Consider the following 22,860-nt stretch of genomic DNA (forward strand, 5'->3'; position numbering starts at 1 on the left):
TTTACTAGACCCGGCCCTCTATATTAATGAAGCACTCACGAAACAACGGATGGAAGTGTACAGTAAGGCCCTGTGGTTAAAGAAGAACAAACATATTTCTGGTACGTGGACCATTGATTGTCGTATTGTTATCCGCGATAACCAGCAACGTAAGGCCCATGTCACTACTCTGCGTGATCTACACAACTATCCCGACCTCCCATGCGGTCCGGGCCCAGGACTCTCGCTCAACGCGTCTCTGTGTCTACGCCGACCAAATAGACTATAACATGTACCTGACAAAACACTAATGTCTTAATAAGATATTGAATGTTTAGTGATGTTTTAATTATTCGCGCTCGATCTTCTCAAATTCACAGTGTTGTTTGTAAGCAAATTGCGATATATCATCAATCTAAAAAGTGTAGTTTTTAAATATCCATTTTTGAATACTGCCATTCTATAGAGATTTAAAAATCACTGGTTAGTACTCAGTTCTTTACATTGTATTTAGTAAAACAAACCTTATATATTAGGTGTACATGCAAAACTAGTAAACATCATTCAGATGAAATCTATGTACAGCTAGTAGTACATGATAAAAAGGCAAAATACGTAACATATATATTAGAGGAAACAGTAATTTCCCGGTCAATTGTTTCAAATGTTATGCTATGATAGTGAATTTTACCAATATGTCCATATATGTATCGGTATATATACACTGATAAAATAAGTCTTACTAATCAAATGATACTTTCTGAAGAAGTTTATGATGACGAGAATGTAATTCTGCTGCGTGTGTGTATTTACCACCAATACATATTCTCTGTTGAAAATTTATTCTACATGTAATTTTTTGTTTTTTTTCACAAGTGTTTACATTGTACCTCACACGATCAGCTGAGTGCATAAGGTGGGTCGTCACGGTTGGGCGGTTTTGTACGCCAAGTCTATGTTTAAACACCACACACGTGTACTCCTGCATTGATCGTGTCAAAACTGAAACTCGTGTGAATCTTTTATCTTCCAATGTAGTATTATTTTTTTCATAACATCTAAAAGCTGTCCTGAAAATTTACTTTTATTTGCCACAGTAACGTTTAAATATTCTTACATACAAAGTTCATAATACATGTACACAAGCGTTCCATTGTATATACATATAGTATTTGTCTGTCACTGAATTGGTTTGCGTAACTTGACATTGACTTGCTAATTTCATCCTACGTACTATATGTGTAAATATATTGTCATCAAACATACAAACATTTTGGAATATATAGTGTCAATAGTATTTGATCTGTGATAATGAGTCGTCACATTTACACGCGTTATGATTTCTTTCTTCATATTTACCTATCTACAGTGTACCTTGTCTATCGTCTATACAGTGAGATAAGATCAGGTTATGAACAAAATAAGAGTCAAAAACATACTATGTATATATTTATAGTAACCACATGTGTTATGTCGTCACGGATGATTTCCTATATGCTTGTATACAACGAGTCCACTTTTACAATCAAGCTTACCCGCCTATAATGGAGTCGCCTTATTTTATATTATACACGTGCACGTGGTGACCCTACCCGTGATGACAGACGCCTGTGTCTGACTATCTTAGATTATTAGTTACAATCATCCTCTAACCAACCATGTGGTTGCTGTATGTATAAAATCAATGCTTATTAGATAAAATGTATTAATATTTCCTTCCTAAATATCATGATCACAATTAAATTTCCAATGTATTTAGCTCTACCCCATACAGAAAAAAACCCCAAAAACTTTCTCATGTTATTCTTAGTCTTGTTTATATATATTTATATGATGTTGTTTATAGTGTATCTCCTCCCCATGACATGTTTATTTTGTAATACTCTTCCCTCCATGTATCTCATGTATCGCACAGCGCTACATCATTTTGATTACGGTTACATGTCTTTTGTATATATATGATTAAGTTGGGGATACGTGATATACATGGAAGTTATATTTTATATCAAGCATCCAATTTTTTTTATTCTGATATACTATATGTTTATATTCTATATCTTGTTGAGAAACATGTAACTTTTAGTTTATTATTAAAAAATCTACTACTCTTGTGTAATGATATTGAACAAAATCCTGGTCCTCTGCGCAATCTCCAAATTTCTCATCTGAATATAAGATCGATTAGGAATAAATTAGACATAATAGATAATGAACTCTCTGAAAATGATATAATTTGTCTTACAGAAACCCATCTTAGCCCGCTAATATCAGACAATGACCTTATTTTAGACAGTTTTAAAATTTTTTATCGAAGGGATAGACAGGTAGGATTTGGAGGTGGAATTATTATATATACAAAATATACTGTGGTCAGTAAGCGTAGAAGAGATCTGGAGTGTGAAGATATTGAAATTATTTGGTTAGAAGTTATAGTCAATAACCATAAGTTACTATTAGGATGTATTTATAGACCCGAATCCAATGTAGAATACTGGAGAAAACTAGATGACATGTTTGATAAAGTTTTTGATGATAATGTTACTGATGTAGTTATAACTGATGATATTAATGTAGATATGTTAAACCTTCAGCCACACTCTCATCTAGGCCAATTACTAACAAAATATAATCTAAGCAGTTTTATTAATGAACCCACTCGAATTACTCCTACCTCTTCTTCTTCTATTGACATTGTTCTATCTAATAACAATAATCTAATAAGGGACACCATTGTTCTTGCTCCTATTTGTAGTGATCATTGTCTTATTAATTTTAGTATATCATATTCAGTGTATAAACAAACTACATATAAGAAAACGATATATGAATATGATCGTGCTGACATTGATAGGATAAATGATAATATAAGTAATATTGACTGGATCTCTTTTTCACAAAGTAATGATGTAAATGAATTTAGTAATATTTTAGTTGAAACAATCAATACGCAAATACATGATTTTGTGCCTCAGAAAATAGTAACAGTGAGACCAAATGATAAGCCCTGGTTTACTAATATGATAAGATTAAAAATTAGACAGAGAAATCGTATTCATAAAAAGGCTGTTACTTCTAACTCTACTACTCACTGGGAAAGGTACAGGTTAGTTCGAAATGAAACTATTGATCTAATTAGAGAAACAAAAAATCAATACCTCGTGAAACTTGAAGCATCATTAAATAAAAAAAAACCTTGCCTCCAGATAAGTGGTGGAAAATAGCTAAATCTCTATTAAAAATTGATAATAAGCAATCTTCTATTCCCCCTCTGAAACATAATGATCTTTTCTTCAGCATCCATTTGAAAAGGCAGAACGCTTGAACACTTATTTTTCTTCAATTTCTACTTCTTCTAATGACCTTGAACCTCCTCCTCCTCCTCCTCCTCCTCCTGAATTTCCTTTCAAAATTGACAACATTGTATTTACTCAACAGGACATCAATGATCAACTTTCCACTTTAAATGAAAAGAAACCCGCTGGTCCTGATGGGTTAGTCCCAAAATTTATCAAACTAATAACACCCTCTATCACTCTTCCCCTTACCCTTCTTTGCAACAAAACTATGAACACTGGTTCTATTCCTTTATCATGGAAAACAGCTAACATCAATGCTATATACAAAGGAAAAGGTGACGCGAATGATGTTTCAAATTATCGTCCTATTTCTATTACTTCCTGTTTTAGCAAAGTAATCGAAAAAGTAATTTTTAAGTATCTGTATAATTACCTACGTGAATGTGAAGTTATCACTAAACATCAGTCTGGCTTTATCCCCGGTGATTCAACTGTTAATCAACTTCTTTCCATATTCAATAATATTATTGAATCCTTAGACAAGGGAAAAGAAGTTCGGTCAGTTTTCTGTGATATAAGTAAAGCCTTTGATAGAGTGTGGCATGATGGATTATTATATAAATTAGAATCATATGGTTTCAAAGGAAAATTATGTGGGTGGTTTAAAAATTATCTATCTGATGGAAAGCAACGCGTTTTAACTGAAGGCGTCTACTCCATGTTTAAACCTGTTAATGCTGGGGTTCCCCAGGGATCGGTTTTAGGCCCGTTTTTATTTTTATTATATATAAATGATATTACTGATGTTGTCACTAGTGATTGCCAATTGTTTGCAGATGACACCTCATTAAGTGAAGTCATTGATAATAAAAAAATTAATGCAGCCAATACACTTTCGCAAAACTTATCAAATATTAGTACCTCGGCTAAGAAATGGGATATAAAGTTTAACCCCACAAAAACTGAATCATTGATATTCTCCAGGAAACGAAATGTTGTTCATCCCGATATATATTTTGATAATAATACAGTTCAATCTTCCACCACCCATATGCATTTAGGAGTAATACTATCTGATGATTGTAAATTGACTCATCATATTGATTATATATACCAGAAAGCTTTTAAGAGAATAAATATTCTAAAAACATTAAAATCAAGAGTTTCACGTAAAACTCTTTTAAACATATACAAAACTTATATTTTACCTATTTTAGAATATGCAGATGTTTTATGGGATAATTGCTCTGATCAATGTAAAAATCTACTAGAATCTGTTCATTTAGAAGCTGCCAGGGTTATAACGGGAATCTCTCTCTGATCGGCGTCAAAAACACAAACTTATACTTATGTTTAAGATACTCCACGGCATGTCCCCACAACATTTGAATGAAATTGTACAGCCATTTTTAGATCAGCTTGAAAATGAAAGATATCCACTAAGAATGACCAGAAATTTTAACACTCCTATATATAGAACAGCAAGTTATTACAGCAGCTTTTTCCCTAGTACCTTTAGGGAATTTAATTCCTTTGCTTTAAATTTTGATCTATCTAATGTTCATTCTATTACGCAATTCAAAACACTTATTTCTCAAATTAAAAAAGTGGAATCTGGTGCAACACAAGCTTTTATGAATAACGGTTTGCGAATTATGAATATTATTTTGTGCCAGCTCAGAAATTCTGCTAGCAATCTAAATTCTGACCTCTTTTGTGATCATCTACGAGATTCTCCAGTATGTTCTTGCAACCTCGGTAGTGAAACAGCTCAACATTATTTATTTATATGTCCATTATTTAATGAACCAAGAGCAACACTCAGAATCCATGTGAGTAATCCTATTATTCCCCATTCACATTTTAACATTAAAACCCTATTGCATGGTTGTCATGATTGCAACGAAGAAACAAATTTGTATCTGTTAAAATGTATATCCGAATACGTACTAAAACTGGGAGATTTGCCTAGATTCTTTCTACTATGTGTGACGGGTTGGGGAGATACACTAATATAATATTTTGTTTACTGTTTATATGTTTTGTTACCATTGTACCATACCGGATTTGTTTGGAGATGGCTAAAATAGGCTTTGCCTGATGCCAAATCCTTTTGCTTTTTGCAATAAAATTTGTTGAAATTGAAACTCATGTTTGAAAGTGTAAAGAGAATACTTGTGGACTATTACAATATGGGAAATATACATCAACTATAAATGGTAGGTACACTTTATTCACTCACAAATGGAGGCTTTTTTTTCGTAATCTTTTTGATCAATAGACAGAAAAGAATTCATCACTTCTGTCATATTATTTTATACGATATGCTGCCTTCTATGAAAGTTAATGTTGAAGGCAGGGATAGATTTACAGTTTAAGTCCTTACAGAAAATTTTAACTAGTTCTAATTGGTCTTCCGCAGGTACTTTCCGGATATTTTACCTGAGGGACACAAACTTCATTGACAGGCCAGAATGTGGATTTGGCGAGACCGAGGTTTCCAAAGTGGAAAAATTGTTGATATGACAAATAAATATGAGTTTTTTTTTCCTGTTTTCCCCCTTTTTTATTGATGGGTAATCGCTTTGAAGGTGCAGATTCAACCTGACAAGCCGGAGGGGCTTAAATAAAAGAGAATCCCCCCTCATCCGTATACTAGATATGTAAACATACCGCCATGTCTGTAGTTTATGTGGAGTGCACGTTGTTATAGCCTCGTTCTCGGCTCCGTCAGTAATATCGCGATACAAATGAAAGCAGCGAGTTATTTTTTTGCTCTGCCTTGCAATGTAAACTGAATAAACATTGAAGTACATGTAACCAGTCTATAATTGTCCTAATGCTGCGAAGCTCTGTTTGCGTATAAAATAACAACACAAAATACAGAATATGGCGGAAAATGGCACACTTATCTTTTTAAGTGGCCTATGATATTTTATTATGAATTAATTATGTATATTTCTTCAGATGAACTTAAGAAAATATAATGTAAATAACAAAGGTGAGCGGCACAAAGTCGGCCGCTGGTAATCAAAAGTCATAGTCAACAAAACAAGAGTGTCAAGGGCGGGAAGGGGATGGGTTTTTGAAATTAAAGCTATTCCCAAATCGTTTGCAACCTTGGCTGCACGTGCAGTTGGAACTTTCGCTTTCGATTTATCAAGATGAATATGTATTTGCTTCTGAATTTTATAGAAGATTTAAAATTTTGTCTCTGAATCAAAATGGCGTCGTGAAATTTTTTTCCAGGAATGATATGGGGTTCAGGGATGCTGAACACGGGCTAAACTCGGTCCTATTGACCAATGACATTTGACCTATCACGCATGACCCGGATGTACTGTTTCCCTAACAATGGAATGGGCGGAGCCTACTAACTTGCATACATATATAACATGTGACGTCATTACAATCAATTAATACTACTATATTAAGTGCTACTAAAACTAAACAATATTACAAGTTTGGCAAATACTAAAAACTAAACAATATTACAAGTTTGGCAAACACATGTTTGTTCACAAACTTTTATTGATACACTTATGTCTCAAGGACTCCCCCGATCAAGCGTCCAGACCAGTGGTCATTTTATGTTAGGAGAGCGTGAATGAGCATCTTGGTCTGCCATTAACACGTGTCCAACTAGAATTTTAGGTTATTTAGAGTATTTGGCTTTAAACTCCAGAGCACATTGAATCTTCTAATACTTTTTTATTGCTGTCTTTCTTTTGTTAAGGCAGAGACCTATATACTAGGGATTCGCAACAAGCTCATTGGCTTACCAAACGTCACCGCCGAGCGGAAGTTCGGGTCATTTATCCCAGAGTCCATTGCTGCTCCTAATGTTTAGACGCCATATTGAAAGTACGCCTGAAACACAGTCAGCTTTATCACAGCTCATAGAAGACTATTGTCCGATAACAAATCACGGGAATCAAACGTAAGTGCAATTTTTTCTATGTAAACTGGTGTTTCAAACGTATTCCGTCGTACTTTATGTTCGGAAGACTGCACATGTGACCGTTCAACTTCTTTTCACGGCGATTACCGCGCTGGTTAGCTTATGTCGGACCGCTTATGTCTGGTGTTAAGGACAGTGCTACATGGTTTCAGTTTAACTCCTTTTTTATTTATTGACCAATTTCAAAATGGTTTTCAAATAATTCTTGCTCGATAGTTACTCTATCGCGTTTAGTCAAATTTGTTGTGTAATTCATTGTGAATATTTAGTAATTGCCCAGTGAAAATAAGTAAACAAAACAAATTATGGTTATACTGGCTGGTGTTAAGGACAGTGCTACATGGTTTCAGATTAACTCCTTTTTTTATTTATTGACCAATTTCAAAATGTTTTTCAAATAATTCTTGCTCGATAGTTACTGTATCGCGTTTAGTCAAATTTGTTGTGTAATTCATTGTGAATATTTAGTTATTGCCCAGTGAAAATTGGTAAAAAAAACAAGGGAAAAAGATGGCTGGTATACTATCGTCTATTTTATTTTTAACTGGAAGGTGTATATAATTTAAACTATCCATTAATTATATTCATTTCAACTTTAATATCATATTTATGATTAGATTAGTGATTTGATAGCTATAATCTGTAGAATTTTATATAGTATAACCATGACTTCTGTTAACATTGATCTCATGAATAATAAAGCCATTATTGAAAGAAATGCATTAATTGAAACTAATTGAAAAAAACATAAATCAGTCTAATGTAAATTAAATTAAACATTATACTTTTTGTAAATTATTTAGTGTTTCAAAACAGATATTTGATACAGAATTGCAGGGATTGATCGAGGAATGAGTGTGATGGAATATAATAGCTATGATATCTTTTGCACATAGCAAAACATTAAATACTGTGGTATATATTTTATTGTATTGTGTGGGAAATTAATAAAATCAAAATGTTATATATTTTTTTCCCCATTATGACCGATATATATATACCCCCCCCCCCCCCCCCCCCAACCTTTGGGGCATTGATCACACCTCACCTTTGATAAAAACACCTAGTCATGGGGCATCTCCTAATAAACTCAGAGGGGGTCCATTCAGAATATATGTAGAGTATATACCTGTACTTCTGGGTCTACAGAAAAAAATATTGTCATGGTGATCACCTGGGCTCCCCCACTCCATCCAAACCATAAGGACATTGGCCACACCTTTATTACCTTTGAGATATACATCAATCAACTGGTGTGTCTCATTGTCAACACCTGTCCTGAGGCAGGCCATGTCCATCTCCCCAAAATACTAGAGTTCACTAAAGGCATGCTGTGCAGTATACAATCTAAATATTTACCTGTACTCTGGAAGACAAAAATCCCTCAGGTGTGTCCTCATTCCCTAATTAAACTTATATGAGTCCATTCATATTTAGATATATATGTTTTTAGGTTAATTTTGAATTTACGAATCTGTTTAATCAACATTTGGGCTATATGAATTTACTGCAGGGTATTTGAAATTTGAACGTTTCAAATTTAAATCTTATAGAAGCTTCTCTGCCTATTCTATACCATAATGTATCAATACTTATTAAACTTGATTTTTTTTTCAGAATGCCAAAGAAGAAAAGATCTACCATTGGTACATGACCCAAGTACTATCAAAGTTTTCAATACTAAATAATAAAATATTATCAATCATCAAACATGACAGTGTTTTTTTTTTTTTTTTTTCATTTTACTTTTGCTATAGCATTTGTCTAATAAACAAGAAATATCTCTAAAAAAAGATAAAAGGCATAGTTTTAATGCTGGTTTTTATACTGTAAAACTGCTGGTGAAATAAATCAACGAATCACTGGTCTAGTGGTGGGTGCAGATGAGCTCTATAAGGCCTATAGGTATACAAGATATATAACATTAAACAACTACAGATGTGTACAGGAGAGTGTTACATACATGTACATGAAAACTGTTCAATATAAAATTATCTACACTAATAAATTTTGTCTTTTGCAAGCCAAATATAGATATTACATGTAACCTAAATTTGACAACTCTCTAACATTATTAACAGATAATAGTTGGATTAATTTAAAAACAAAATGTCTTTTGTAGTAATATTGTTTTATACATTTTACCCTCAGACCTGTATATAATGGACATATCAAAAAAAAATGAAACTCGCCCTCGATGTCACCCAAATCACAATTGTTACAGGTTCTATTTCTTAGGGTAATATTATTATGTCTACCTATTTCTATATTTAATTTGTGTGAGGATGCTCCACATACATTTATATTTAGTTTCTATAGGTTTAAAACTGTACACTGACTATCTATCAGATATCGATATATAATCTACCTTTTGAAGAACTAGATATCTGTTAACATGTTTTGTTTTGTAACATCGGTCAATCTCTGCTCAATGCTTTTAAAAACATAGTCTACTGGTGAATTAGAATAAAACATGTACTCAATACCTAAAGCGGCTAATTCATTCTTAATGTCACATATCCACACGTCATTCTCATTTACCATTTCATCAAGACATGTTTTCATTACCAGATTATCCGACTGTTTCACCAATATTTGAACACTCTTAATTTTCTCATAATAGTTATAATCTACCCAATTCACAGTAAACAGTCATTGCAAGTTGATTTAGGCACCTTATTAAGTTAAGTATTTTTTTTTACAGAATTTCTTAGGTACACTTTCGACATCTGGTGCTTTATGAAATCCCCATATTTCCGATGCATAACGTAAAATACTATTTATATACGAATAAAAAATAAAACAATAAGTTTCTACATTCAAGAAATGATTTCTAAGAGAAGTTGTCAGAGAAAATAAAGCTTTTCTGTCTTGTTCTGCAAAATGTTTTTGTGTTTTGTAAAACTTCCCATTGTAGTTGAACAGCATACCCAATAATTTAAAACTGTCAACAATTTCTATATTGTCATTATTATTCATTATTATATTTCCATGGCTCATTATTTTTTATTTGTCCACAATTTCTAAACACCATGATTTTAGTTATATCAACATTGACCTCCAGATTCCATTTTATGGTATATGCATATACAGAATCCAACATAATTTGTAAATCTTCTGGGCAGTTAACAAATATATCCAAACATAATTTGTAAATCTTCTGGGCAGTTAACAAATAAAGCCATGTCGTCGGTATGTATACATTAGCAAGAAAAGATTAAGCATCTGTAATTCAATACTTGGACAGTTGTCATTAATAAAGTGTATTTAGATACAAAGAAAATAACACAGGTGATTATATTTCCCCTTGTAAGAGTCCGGTATAATTAGGGAAGCACTGACTGAAGTCAGTATCACTATTGAAAATATAAGAATCGTCGTCAGTATATTTCTCTATAACATCTAAATTTAGATCATCGTCTAATGGCAGAAAATCGGACGACATTTTCCATGTGTTTCTATATGAATCTTTAACGGAAAAATGGTGCTTTTTTCGGTTAGACACTACGTAAATATCGTTGTTCACATCTTCCGATATACATTACAGTGCATAGGTATAACTATCGCCAGTGTGAAGTTATCTCGGCCAAACGCGGTGACACATGTGCACAGACAGTCGTCGCCATCTCTTGGCACGGCACATGTCACTAATATAAACAACTCCGATATCCACCTATTGCGCAGCCGCAGCGCTTGGTCTCGCTAGATCTCGTGCTAAATATACCTCCGGTTATGAGAACAATAGGTGAGGTCGTGACTATGCGAGAAAAGCGGTTGTTGCGAGTCCCTAGTATATAGGTCTCTGGTTAAGGGTCATCTATATAGCAGAATAATGTTGAATTTCAATCATGAATAAATATCTTTAAATTTGCACCAAAATAGTCATGTAATATACCAAAATGTTTGTTTGGACATGTAGTGTCTTAAAATCGCAAATAATTTGATGTAGATGCTAACAATTTCTTCTATAGAGTTACTTTGTGGTTAGTTGTAGCATGGAATAATTCTAAGTCACAAAAATAACCAAACCTGAAAAATAGCCCAGCTGTCATGCTCACAAGTGTCTATAGCACAGGGTAGGAGCATTCGTTTGACCGAATTTGACTTTATGTAGGTAGAAAAACACATATTTTGTTTTGACCTTGAAATGCAAATGGCGGCTGTGGATGATATTACACAAATATGGCATAAAGGGAGGCATTTCAGCGGTTAAAAATGCTCCTATATCATACTTTTAAGACATCTGATTATAGTAAGAATCACCTTTTAAGATAAATTGTCAAACTGGTGAGTTTTGGGCCTTTTGCAGAAATATATATCTTTTACCCCAAACTCAACGGATGAACATTTCCCCCTAAAAACATTCTTCCTGCCATGTCTAGAGTTCTCTATTGTATCTAATATGAGCATTTTTGACGTTTGAAATACCTTCTTATATGCCATAATTGTGTGATGTTATTCACAACTGCCATTTGCATTTCAAGGTCTTAATAAAATCATTGTTAATACATATCATAAAGTCCAATCTAGTCAAACCAATGCTCCTATTTTGTTCTTTAGACCCTTGTGAGCAAAACGACATGACTGTTTTGCACAATAAATGCAATACAAATGAGTTAATTATGTCCCCCTGAAACATGCATTTTTCTCATGTTTTGTTGAAATTTACAAACTACTGAACAAATTAAATGTCAACAGCCCACAGTTTGACATGATACATATCAAAATTTTATCAAGTTACTTCTATTAAATTGCACCCTAGTAGGGATGTATAGCCTTGTAAAATATCAACTGTTTGGCTGGATTTGCTGTTTAGATGCCCCTTAAAGTGAATTTGTTCTCGCATCAACGTTTTGCATGTCGGTATCCTCATGATGAATTTAAAGTGACATTTCTCCGTCTAGTTCACATTATGTTAATCAAGATAAAATAAGTAAGCTTTAAAATGTAAACATCCATATCAATTTGACCAGGTGATCATTCCAAAGTACTGTTAACTACTTTAAATAAACACAATTTTATTAATTATTAGCATAACCACAGAGTATAAAGTTTAGGGAAGGACACATGAAGAAAAATGTCCTAGGTGATAAATAACTGTGATAATAATATTAGATATTATCAATACACCTAAAAAGCAGACAGTTTGGCCTGCATGCCTACACGAGTTATTCCTTGTAAGTATACATATTATTGTTTCTTTCTTCTTCTCCCTTCAGCATGTCACAGTTAAACATTATCAGGACGCATAACCTGTTAGTGATACAAAAAAAAAAAAAAAAACTAAACAGATTAGAAGCGCTGTTACCCTAGGAAGGATGGTCAACGTATTCATTTGAAGAAAATTGTGTTTTTCTAATCGGCTACAGACCAAGCAAAAAGTATATCTAGAATCTTGTCAACCGATTTTCACATCATTTCGTTTACAAGCAGTGCATTTGGTGGGGAGCCTTAATAATTCGTTACACAACTCAGAATTTGTTTCCCATCAGAGCAAATATCCACTTCGGGATGTATATAAAGCCTGGAATCAGCCGTCCAATCCATTGTGTCTTTGGGAAGATCATCATGATTTCCCTGAGGTTCCTAATAGATATTCTTTCTTTACCTGAAATATGAATACAATGAAATGGTAATAGAGACAAAACTATAACCCCTTTTCAAGGAGTAGTCTACCGTTAATGATAATAAACCGCTATTATCTATACAAATGTATTGGTTGTACAAAGACATAGGCTAACAACACCATCAAATAGAAACTGTATGTAACACATAATAAAGCAGCATATACATTTATTAGTTTTTCGTCGTTCTAATGCTAATTAGTGATGCTAGAGGCCAAACGTATGGAAAGTCAGAAGGTGAGTAATGTTGATACCGGTATTCAGTAACGCTATGGTTGAGCTTGTTACACGGAAAGTAACTCTGATACCACATATATTGCTGCAGAAGTAATGCTATTATTCCTAAATTTAAAGCTTGCAAATTTAAATTCATTAAAACGTTGAAAATAGAATTTTATATAGCAAAAAGAAAGAATTTACTGGTTCTTTTATAATGCTCTTGTAGAGCAATGAGAACATTTTTTTTTATTCACTAGTACAGTTATTTATGGTCTATGTTATAGTCATTATTTTACTCAATATTGTGTGTGTATGTGTGTATGAGGGTGTGTGTGGTGTGGTAGGCTTACACTGAATGAATGAATCATAAAATGAATGAAATGAAAAGAAACAAAATGGAATGAATGAATGAATGAGTGAATGAATGAATGAGTGAATGAATGAATGAATGAATGAATGAATGAATGAATGAATGATGTATAATGAGAGTCCTCTTGCATGAGGACATATGTGTACAGATGCTGAACCCAGGGTCCCAACCCTGGCAGTCATCTCTAGGTTCAAATGTCTGGGCAATAAAAAGATTATTTTGAAAAAAATCCAACTCTGATACCGGTATTGAGTAATGCTATGGTTGAGCTTGTTGAAGGTAAGTAACCCTGATAGCGGTATCAAGTAACGTTATGGTTTAGCTTGTTGAATGGGAAGTAACTCTGATACCTGTATTGAGTAACGCTATGGCTGAGTTTGTTGAAGGTAAGTAACCCTGATAGCGGCATTAAGTAACGCTATGATTGACATTGTAGTTGGGAAATCACCTTTATATCGGTATTATTTAACTCTTTGGTTGATCTAGTTGAAGGGAAGTGACCCTGATACCGATATTAAATAACGTTTTAGCTGAGTGTTTTGTAGTGAAGTATTCTTCATACCGGTATTGCGTAACGGTATGGTTGAACATGTTGAAGGTAAGTATCTCTGATACCGGTATTTTGTAACCTTATGGCTGTGCATTTTGAATGACTGTGCAACATTAAAAACTGCATCATGGAGATTCCCTTTTCAAATTTGACCCAGACGATCATTTTCACGAAACTTTCCATGGTAATAAAAAATTTGGCTGGTGTTTTTTTTTAATCCATGAGTTATTTTAAATACATACCATCAATGTCCATGAAGCCATACTCTGATCCAAGTTCAGCTGTTATCATTATCTTCCCTGTCTTTTTCATGATGTTAGGATCTAGTATAAACAAACAAATCACTTGGTCTAAGGAAACATAAGTAAACATCTGTTTCAGGAAGAAAATAATGCCAGGGACTTTTTTTTTTAGTAAGAAATGGAATATATGGCTTGTTATTATCAAAACCGTATCAACGTTACCAAATCTGATATGATTAACTTATGCTAAATATGTAAATCCAGAAGTAAAGTAAGGAAATACAAATTAGCTTAAACAAGTTTTTAAATAGTTTAGCCTTAAACCTACTGAGTATCATTGTTCGCTTTTAATGATTTTTTAATCAAATTAATACATGTTAATGATGCATTTCGCGCAATATTTCACTGTGATGTACAACTCGACAAAAGCCAAGATGAAACATTATGGATATACCTGTTTGAATGTTTTGGTATCAAAATTTACTTTGCCACGCTGTAGATCAACTTTATTTTATTTCATAAGAGACTGAATTTATTGAGAATCTGATAAGAATAGGGAGCAAATACCTTGCTCGTTTTCATTTTTAGATGTTTGGATGATGCGACGTCAAATGCAACATGTGTATTAACCATTTTGATCATATGTATGACAGCGAATCTAAAGTGACAGGTAAGCAGAATAAGTGTGATTTAGATATCCTTATTGGTGCTTTTCCCCATCTCAAAATGATCGTGTCATGTAGCATTCGATTATATATTCAGGGATTGTTCCTCATATCTCGGTATTTACTACAAATGTCGACTAAAAACCGTTTTCGAAAGAAGCAACCTGATGAAAACTACGGAATAATCATTATAAAGGTAAATACGTGTGTATGATGTTTTATATTTGGTGGTTCAGTTATTGCTATTCCGGTTTTCATTTCGTGAACGTGACTTTGACCTTTATATGCAAATTCTGTGTCGTTAATGAAACAGAAAACACGAACCCTTTAGAAACATCTATATAATCCGGTTTTTAATTGTCTGTGAAATCGATCTTTTTGTTAATATTTTCCACTGTTTTTGAGTAAGATTTACAATTCATATCAAATGTTGGGTATTTTAGCAAATATGTCAGTTATTAAAACAGGAAGTGGATCGTTATAGTGAAACAGCCAAAAGTCAGCTGGGAGTGCATCGATGATAAAAAGTCATACAAGGAGTTACTTCGTAAAATTTAAACATGAAGTGTGTCAATAAAAGGGAAACATAAGATGTATCTACAGGAATGCCATTCAGTTGGTCAATAATGTATCAGTTTATCATTAAAAGATCAGTAATAAACGGACCATACCCGATGCCAGACAGACCACTGCTTTGCCGGAGTACTCTACAGACTCTCCCACTTCAAACGACCTCCTGACATCAACATTATCCTGTATAAAATGACATGTTCCGTATATATCTGCATCACTTATAAATATTTAATATATTTGAACTGGTGGTTAATTCTGATATATACAATATTTTCACAATTTCGTTGAAATGAAGTCCATGCAAACTGAATCATTGACACAGCAGTAAGTTTCATTACATGGATTATATCAATACAAAAGCTGATATATGAAAATCTCGTAATTAGACAGAGGTTGATTTATACAGGTTATACACTATCTGATATCCATTGGTGAAAACCCATCCCATGGTTTGAAATACTCTTAGTGAGGAGATGGAAAAGTTCTGTTTTGACCGGCCCTGGCCACAAACTCAGCATGGCTACATTGTGTTTCTTCAGCTCAATAGCGCAATCTTTTGCCATTCTGTCACACTGTCAAGAAGACACAAATATTTGTTTATTTCTAAATAAGATCAATTTCAGAGAAAATCAATTCTCTCTATCTCTATAGTTGATAAAACAAGGATAAGCGCCATGTAGTGTTAATATAAGGAGATACCGAGAAGAAATGTTCAGTTGTAGTTCCATTGTAATCGCTCATTTTGGTTATTTTTCCACCAATTGGACCAAATTAAGTCGCCTTCACCAATGCTAGTTCAGACCACTTTGAACAAATCCCTTGTGGAAAGAATTTTAAACAAATTATAACATTTCTTTTCTTTACTGTCCTATACTGATCTTTTGATATTTGTATACAATATGACTCAACTTTTCTTCTTCTGGTCAATCCCAAAATTTAACATGCATAACTAAAGACAAAGAAGAAATATGCATCTATAATTTCAAAGATCCTAAGACAGTCAAGAGGCCCAGAGGGCCTGCATCACTCATCTGGATATTCCAGAAATCATAGCAAAATACTCATAAAGAAAAATAACAGTAAAGTTCGAAAATCTAGAAACCAATTGGACCTATATTTGTATAAGATCCTTGAAGTACTTTCTGAGAGATAGAAGTAATAACATTTAAATGTTAAATTCAAAATTACCAACTGTGACCTGCATGTCCACCATTTTGTTTACTCGGTCAGTCATAAAATCAAACAGGCATGTCTAGGGGGAACTTTTCTAGTGCTTACTAAACAATAGTGATAACAAGGATGGTTTACGGACAGACCACAGATGAAGGGTGATTGAAATACCTCGCCATCTGACAATGTTGGGCTAAAAAGACTCATGTCAATATAAAGGAGGCTACCATTATTGTACCAGTCGTAATCCAAAGAAATTTAAATCTTGGAATTGAAGAGAAGAAGCATTAAACAAAAGTATGGTATAACTTACAGCCTCTTTCCAACTCCATAAGGCACATTGAAGAGATAGGATAGTCCCCCAAAAGATGATATATTGACAATGAGCCCCTTTTTCCTGGGCACCATCATCCTGGCAGCGTGGGTTGTACACAGGTAGTGGTTTCTAAAATTAATGTCATATCGAAAACCATTTAAAGCAAGTTTGCACTGTTGCAATGATATATACTTCCCCATACTTCAACAAATTTATTTATTTTAAAAATGAACAATGAGCCATAACTCTGTATAAATGATGTAGTTCAATATGCCCCCAGTACAGTGGTTCTCACATACAAAGGAGGCAATCAAATAACTTATGTTATTAATAGTATATGTCAAGTGGATTTTCTCTAAACCGATCATGCATAGTAAATGAATACTTGGCCGGTTTAGAAATGGTTCGTTTTGGAGAAGTGATCCAATTTGACGGGTAAGGACCAGGAGATTTGATGAAGGTTTGTACCTTTGAATCTTTGGTAATAGTATTAATATAAGTATAGATTATATAAGAAATAAACGAACTATATTATTTTTGATACCTATGTGCTTACGGGGCTATTCAAGGAATATTCGTTGTAAACAAGACCGGTATTGCAAATATAATTAAAATGATAATTTTTAAAACGTAGACAAACTTATCATGTTGCGCTAGCACACAATATGTCATTTTTCTACAAGGTTCTGGTATTTAACTCGACAAGAGATACGTAAGATGCCAAGACAGTTTAATTCTTCCCTCAATAGTCCTAACCTTATTTATCTTTATAAGATGCCAATGAAGCTCTCCAATATAAGTCAGGTAATTGGCTAAAAGCGTAACAGCCTTCTCTCTAAATTACAGGTCAAATAAGTAATATTTTAATCTTTTTTACTTCAGAAGAAATTGAAAATGCACAACTCAACACAAAGTTTAACAGAATAAATTCTGCATGAGATTGACTACCATGACTGGTGGTATTCATACGCCATTCATAACTTTGTTTACAAACAGATCAATTATTTAGATCTATAGTGGGAACTTGAAGGAAAGAAGAGAAAGAAAATTAATTATTCCTCACCTTGGGGGAGTTACAATGAAATCTCAATCTTTGGGGTGATATTCGTGATTGTCCAACCAGTGGCAAAGCCTTGGATTCGAAATTCAAGAACCACAATGCCTTAGTGTGTTGACATCCTAAGGTGATGACTTGATCTCCATATTAATGCCCTTACCAAAAATGTCACCAAAAGTGTTGTAACACTAAGGTTCCTAATTCTGATCTTACTATCAGACCCTTTCATTATAACCAGCATTTCCAATATAATGACAGTATGTATCTGGATTCAGTTGTATTGACCTGATTACCTCAGTCCAACATTGTTGAGAGTGTCCCACATATCCATTGGATGCTCCCAAAATGGCACTTTCATATTATTAAAGTTGGCCTGTAAAATAGAAAGAGTTTGTTAAACAACTAATATAAGAATAGTTCAACTTATTAAATTTAAACTATTTCTTAACACGTTAACACGTGAACACTACCATTTACCAGCCACTCATTTTATTTCTTAGTAAAATGATCTAAATTAGTTTTTTTCAATAAAATTACAAGAGGGCCTGCATCGCTTAACGTCCATTGTGTTATATTACAAATATTTTCCCAGATTGGGATCAACTAATCACTTTGATGCATTTCATTAAATTTTTCCTTTAACTAACATTTCGCTTTCTGGTTCCAGATACTTGACATTTGAACTTCAAACATAAAAGCAAGGGGCCAAACTATGCATTATGCATGTTCAATGATGTGACTCTTGTACCCTTCCTCCTCCATATATAAATACCAGTATAATACTCATATGTAAGCTTGATTTGATTTATTTAAAACTTAATTACTTCCTCCCTAACAGCAAGGAGAATTGTCAGAGATACACATTGTTCTTGCCATTTGACCCATATGGCCTTGATCTTTGACCAAGTGACCTTGATTTTTGCTCAGTTGACTTCTTGTTTTATTCCAACTTTGCTTCATAATGTCATAACAAAATATTAATCTGTGAAAAGATATAAAATTTTACCTCGACCAAATATGACCTAATGACCTCAACATATGACTATGAATATTGATGTTAGTATGTATTTTTTTGAACTGAATGGACATCTTGAACAAATTTCATGTAGCTCGGTCAATGCACGTTAAAGGTAACTAATGAGAAATAAATTTGCGGCTGGGCAGATAAACGGACTAACCGACGGACCGGAAGTGTTATTACTATACTTTTAGATACTTCTGATTTATGTGCAATCAGCAATATCAGTAATCATTGAACGTGACATGTAATTGTAGTCTTCCTACGTACCTTGATGCCGTTGTAGGCGTTGTTCACGAGGATATCTAACTGGCCATCCTGTTCCCTCTTGACTTTGTCAAACAGCTGTTGTATCTCTTCGTCTTTGCTATGGTCACACTGTACAGGTATACACTTCCCTCCTCTCTCCTCTATCTGTAATATTCAAAAGGTGGTTACATTGTACAGGTATACAATCCCTCGTCTCTCCTCTACCTGTAATATTCACTCTTCTCGAAGTAATATTCATATAGTGGTCACATTGTATAGGTATACACATCGCTCCTCTCTCTAATATGTATAAGATGATCACATTGTATAGGTATACACTTCCCTCCTCTCTCCTCTATCTGTAATATTAATAAGATGATCACATTGTACATATATATACTGCCCTCCTCTCTCCTCTATCTGTAACACATTATTCAGGTATATAATTCCTTCCTCTATTTGTAATATTCATTTAGTGCTCACATTGTACAGGTATACAATTCCCTCCTCTCTCTGATATTCATATAGTGGTCACATTGTTTGGGTATACACTTCCCTCTCTCTAATAGTTATATAGTGGTCCCAATGTACAGGTTTACAACCCTCCTCTGTTATATTAATATAGTGGTTATATAGTACAGATTTCCATTTTTGTCCTCTCCTCTACCTGTAATATCTATACAGTGGTCACATTGTACAGTTTTACACATCCTTGCCCTCTATCTGTCATATCTACATAGTTGTCACATTGTTTAGGTAACACTTCTCTCGCTTCTGGTTATGGTACTTATAAAATTGTTACATTTCAAAGGTAAACACTGCAAGTTAATTAGGGAAACCAGTGGTCGATCACCACTAAGATTTATTTTATTTGAATATGAGCGGTTCCTTTCGTCATTGGACATAAGATTTGATTTACCTCTCTGGCCGTGTCTGTGAGGGAACCTCCTACTTCATTGTCCTTTGCGGCTACTAATGTCCTACCTGTAAAAACAAATAAGGTTTAATGAACATCTATTTAAGAGTTTAGAAATCAATCGATTGCACACAATACTATTTAAGAAAAACAGTCATCAGATAGATTTGTGGAGGGGGGGGGGGGGGGGGGGGGGGGGGGGGGGGGGGGGGGGGCTTTGCCCCATTAGATCTGTCTGATAATTGGGATGTATCATAACCTTCCTTGCTATCCATATACATGTACTTGTATAGTAAAGTATAGTACCCCACAAGCGTGTAGGTCATGAGACTTACCTGTGATATAGACAGTAGCTCCAGCCTCGCCAAGCTGTAAAGCTATCCCCTTCCCGATCCCTCGAGTCGCCCCCGTCACTATACACACTTTGCCTGCCAGTTTCCCTCCAGCAGCGGCCATCTTCTTTGTATATACCTATGATGTTCAATGATATTTGTTTTCATCTCGACTCAATGTGCCATTTAACAAGATCCATATGCTATGTTACAATACCTTTGTTCTATAGCTATAGTGTTCCCATCACATATCTTCATACAAATGATAATTAAGTCATATTTGATAAATAGAGGTTACGCAACGAGTGATTGTTGGATATGGTATTTATTTGACACGAGTAAGTTATTTTTTTAAAGTTACAAAAGACACGAGCTTTAGTGAGTGTCTTTTGCAACTTTAAAAAAATAACTTACGAGTGTGAAATAAATTCCATATCAAACAATCACGAGTCGTGTGACCTGTTTCTACCACAATAATATCGGCTTGAATCAAAGGGAAACATGGCCAAGTTTAATTTCGTGAATGCAATTAAAGTGTACCGGTGACGTCCGGGACCCGTTGATGTGACGTCATTCGATTATTGATGACGTCAATAACAATTGCAGCTGGGTCAAATTTCGAATTATTGACCAATCAAAAGACCGGAAAGGTCATATACCACTAGTGGTATATAACATTATTTATCCAACAGTCGGCACATTTAAACAATGGCTTGAGAGTGGAATAACACGCCGTATTGTGAATGATAATTACGTCATAGTTAATGATAGCAATAAGTCACAGCTTATAATGTAAATAAGGTCGTAGTAGATAACTATAGATGAGGTTATAATTGATAATGAATATTAAATCATACTTTATGATTATAAGAATTAAGTCATATTTCAATAAGGTCATATTTGATAATGATAATAATAAGGCCATAGTTCGTAATTTACGAAACTAGTTACATCAACTAATATCAATCAGTCTTGATGACCAAGATGGAAGCGCATGAGGGGTCTTACTTAATGATGAATAAGGTCATAGTTCATAATAACGATACATAATACATAAATGATAATCATGATAAAGTCATAGTTGATAATCATGATGAAGTCATAATTGATCATCATGATTAATTCATAGTTGATAATGTTAATAAAATGATACATGTATGTATGTAGTTGGTCATATTTGATAATGAAATAAGATCATAGTTGGTCATATTTTATATTGTTAATAGGGTCATAGCTGATTACAAAAATAAGGTCTTTGTTGGTCATATTCGATAATGATAATAAGGTCATTGTTGTTAATAATAACAAAACCGCATTTAATATCTTGGTCTCTCTAACTTGCCGGCAGAATAGACGCCATAATCCTCAATCTAATTAAAATTATACTTGTAATTTCCACTCCTCTACGATACACTGCAATACAGGATCTAACGACGCCCCGTAGGAAGTCATCTCATCATGACCTTTGAGCTCAGCCAATCAACGCGCCGCCTATGAAATTGTCGGTGTGATTTCATTCTTCGGAAATATAAATACTTACATAACGTTCCCGAGGTATTACGATGGTCAATAGCAACGGTAAACAACATGGCTTCGCCCACTCCGGCTCTTCAAGAAACCTCAACGAATTTATAATTTAACAAATGTGTGCTGTCCGTTTGGTTTTTCCTTCATCGTACGAAAGACAAACAGTGAAGGCAACAGCATCGTGAAAACAATTAGTTTGAAAGGGAATATAATTATAACGCGTACGGTAACGATTTTCGAAATCCAATTGGCAACCAAACCATCCTGTCGACTCGTATATAAGACTCTTTGTCATTGGTTGATTAATGACGTCATTGACCAGTTTCCATTGGCTTATATTTGAAGCTCAAAGGTCTTGCTGAGATGACCTCCTACTGACCGCAATCTCGGTCAAACATATAGGTGTCTAATCCCATTTGTGTTTTGACAATAAATAGTTTAAATCAAAAGCTTCTCGTGCCCTTACCTCATACAACAGTTCTAGCTCTTTTTTCCAAAGTGTCAACTTCTACTACTTCTGCAGAAATATTATTTTTGACCTTTTTTCTTTAGGCTTTTTTTATACAAAATGTTATAGTTTCGCATTTTATGTTAGTTTCACAGTAGTCACACGTTGCCTTTTGTTCAGTCTTCCCTCTCTACTCTCTTGCAAAGATTGTTCGATACATTGGTGTATGTTGTTTATGTATTCTTTGTTGTCTAAAATGCTATTACTAATTTTCCAAATTCCTTGACCGACTATAGTATCCTTTTTTATAAGTAATTTCAATGCTATTGCTTGGTGATCAGTAAATTT

The 22,860-nt window shown here is 33.9% G+C and overlaps 1 long non-coding RNA gene and 1 pseudogene across 1 annotated transcript; one reads left to right on the plus strand and one right to left on the minus strand.

Annotated features, from left to right (window-relative positions):
• Window positions 1-6,985: 6,985 nt before the first annotated feature.
• On the plus strand, window positions 6,986-8,948 carry LOC117338290. The gene is made up of 2 exons (XR_004534997.1): window positions 6,986-7,215; window positions 8,854-8,948. It is a non-coding gene; the product is annotated as an uncharacterized LOC117338290 (long non-coding RNA).
• Window positions 8,949-12,511: 3,563 nt separating this feature from the next.
• LOC117338559 lies at window positions 12,512-20,751 on the minus strand (annotated as a pseudogene).
• Window positions 20,752-22,860: the final 2,109 nt, after the last annotated feature.

The sequence above is a fragment of the Pecten maximus genome, chromosome 11 (genome assembly GCF_902652985.1).
Source record: "Pecten maximus chromosome 11, xPecMax1.1, whole genome shotgun sequence".
NCBI lineage: Eukaryota > Metazoa > Mollusca > Bivalvia > Pectinida > Pectinidae > Pecten > Pecten maximus.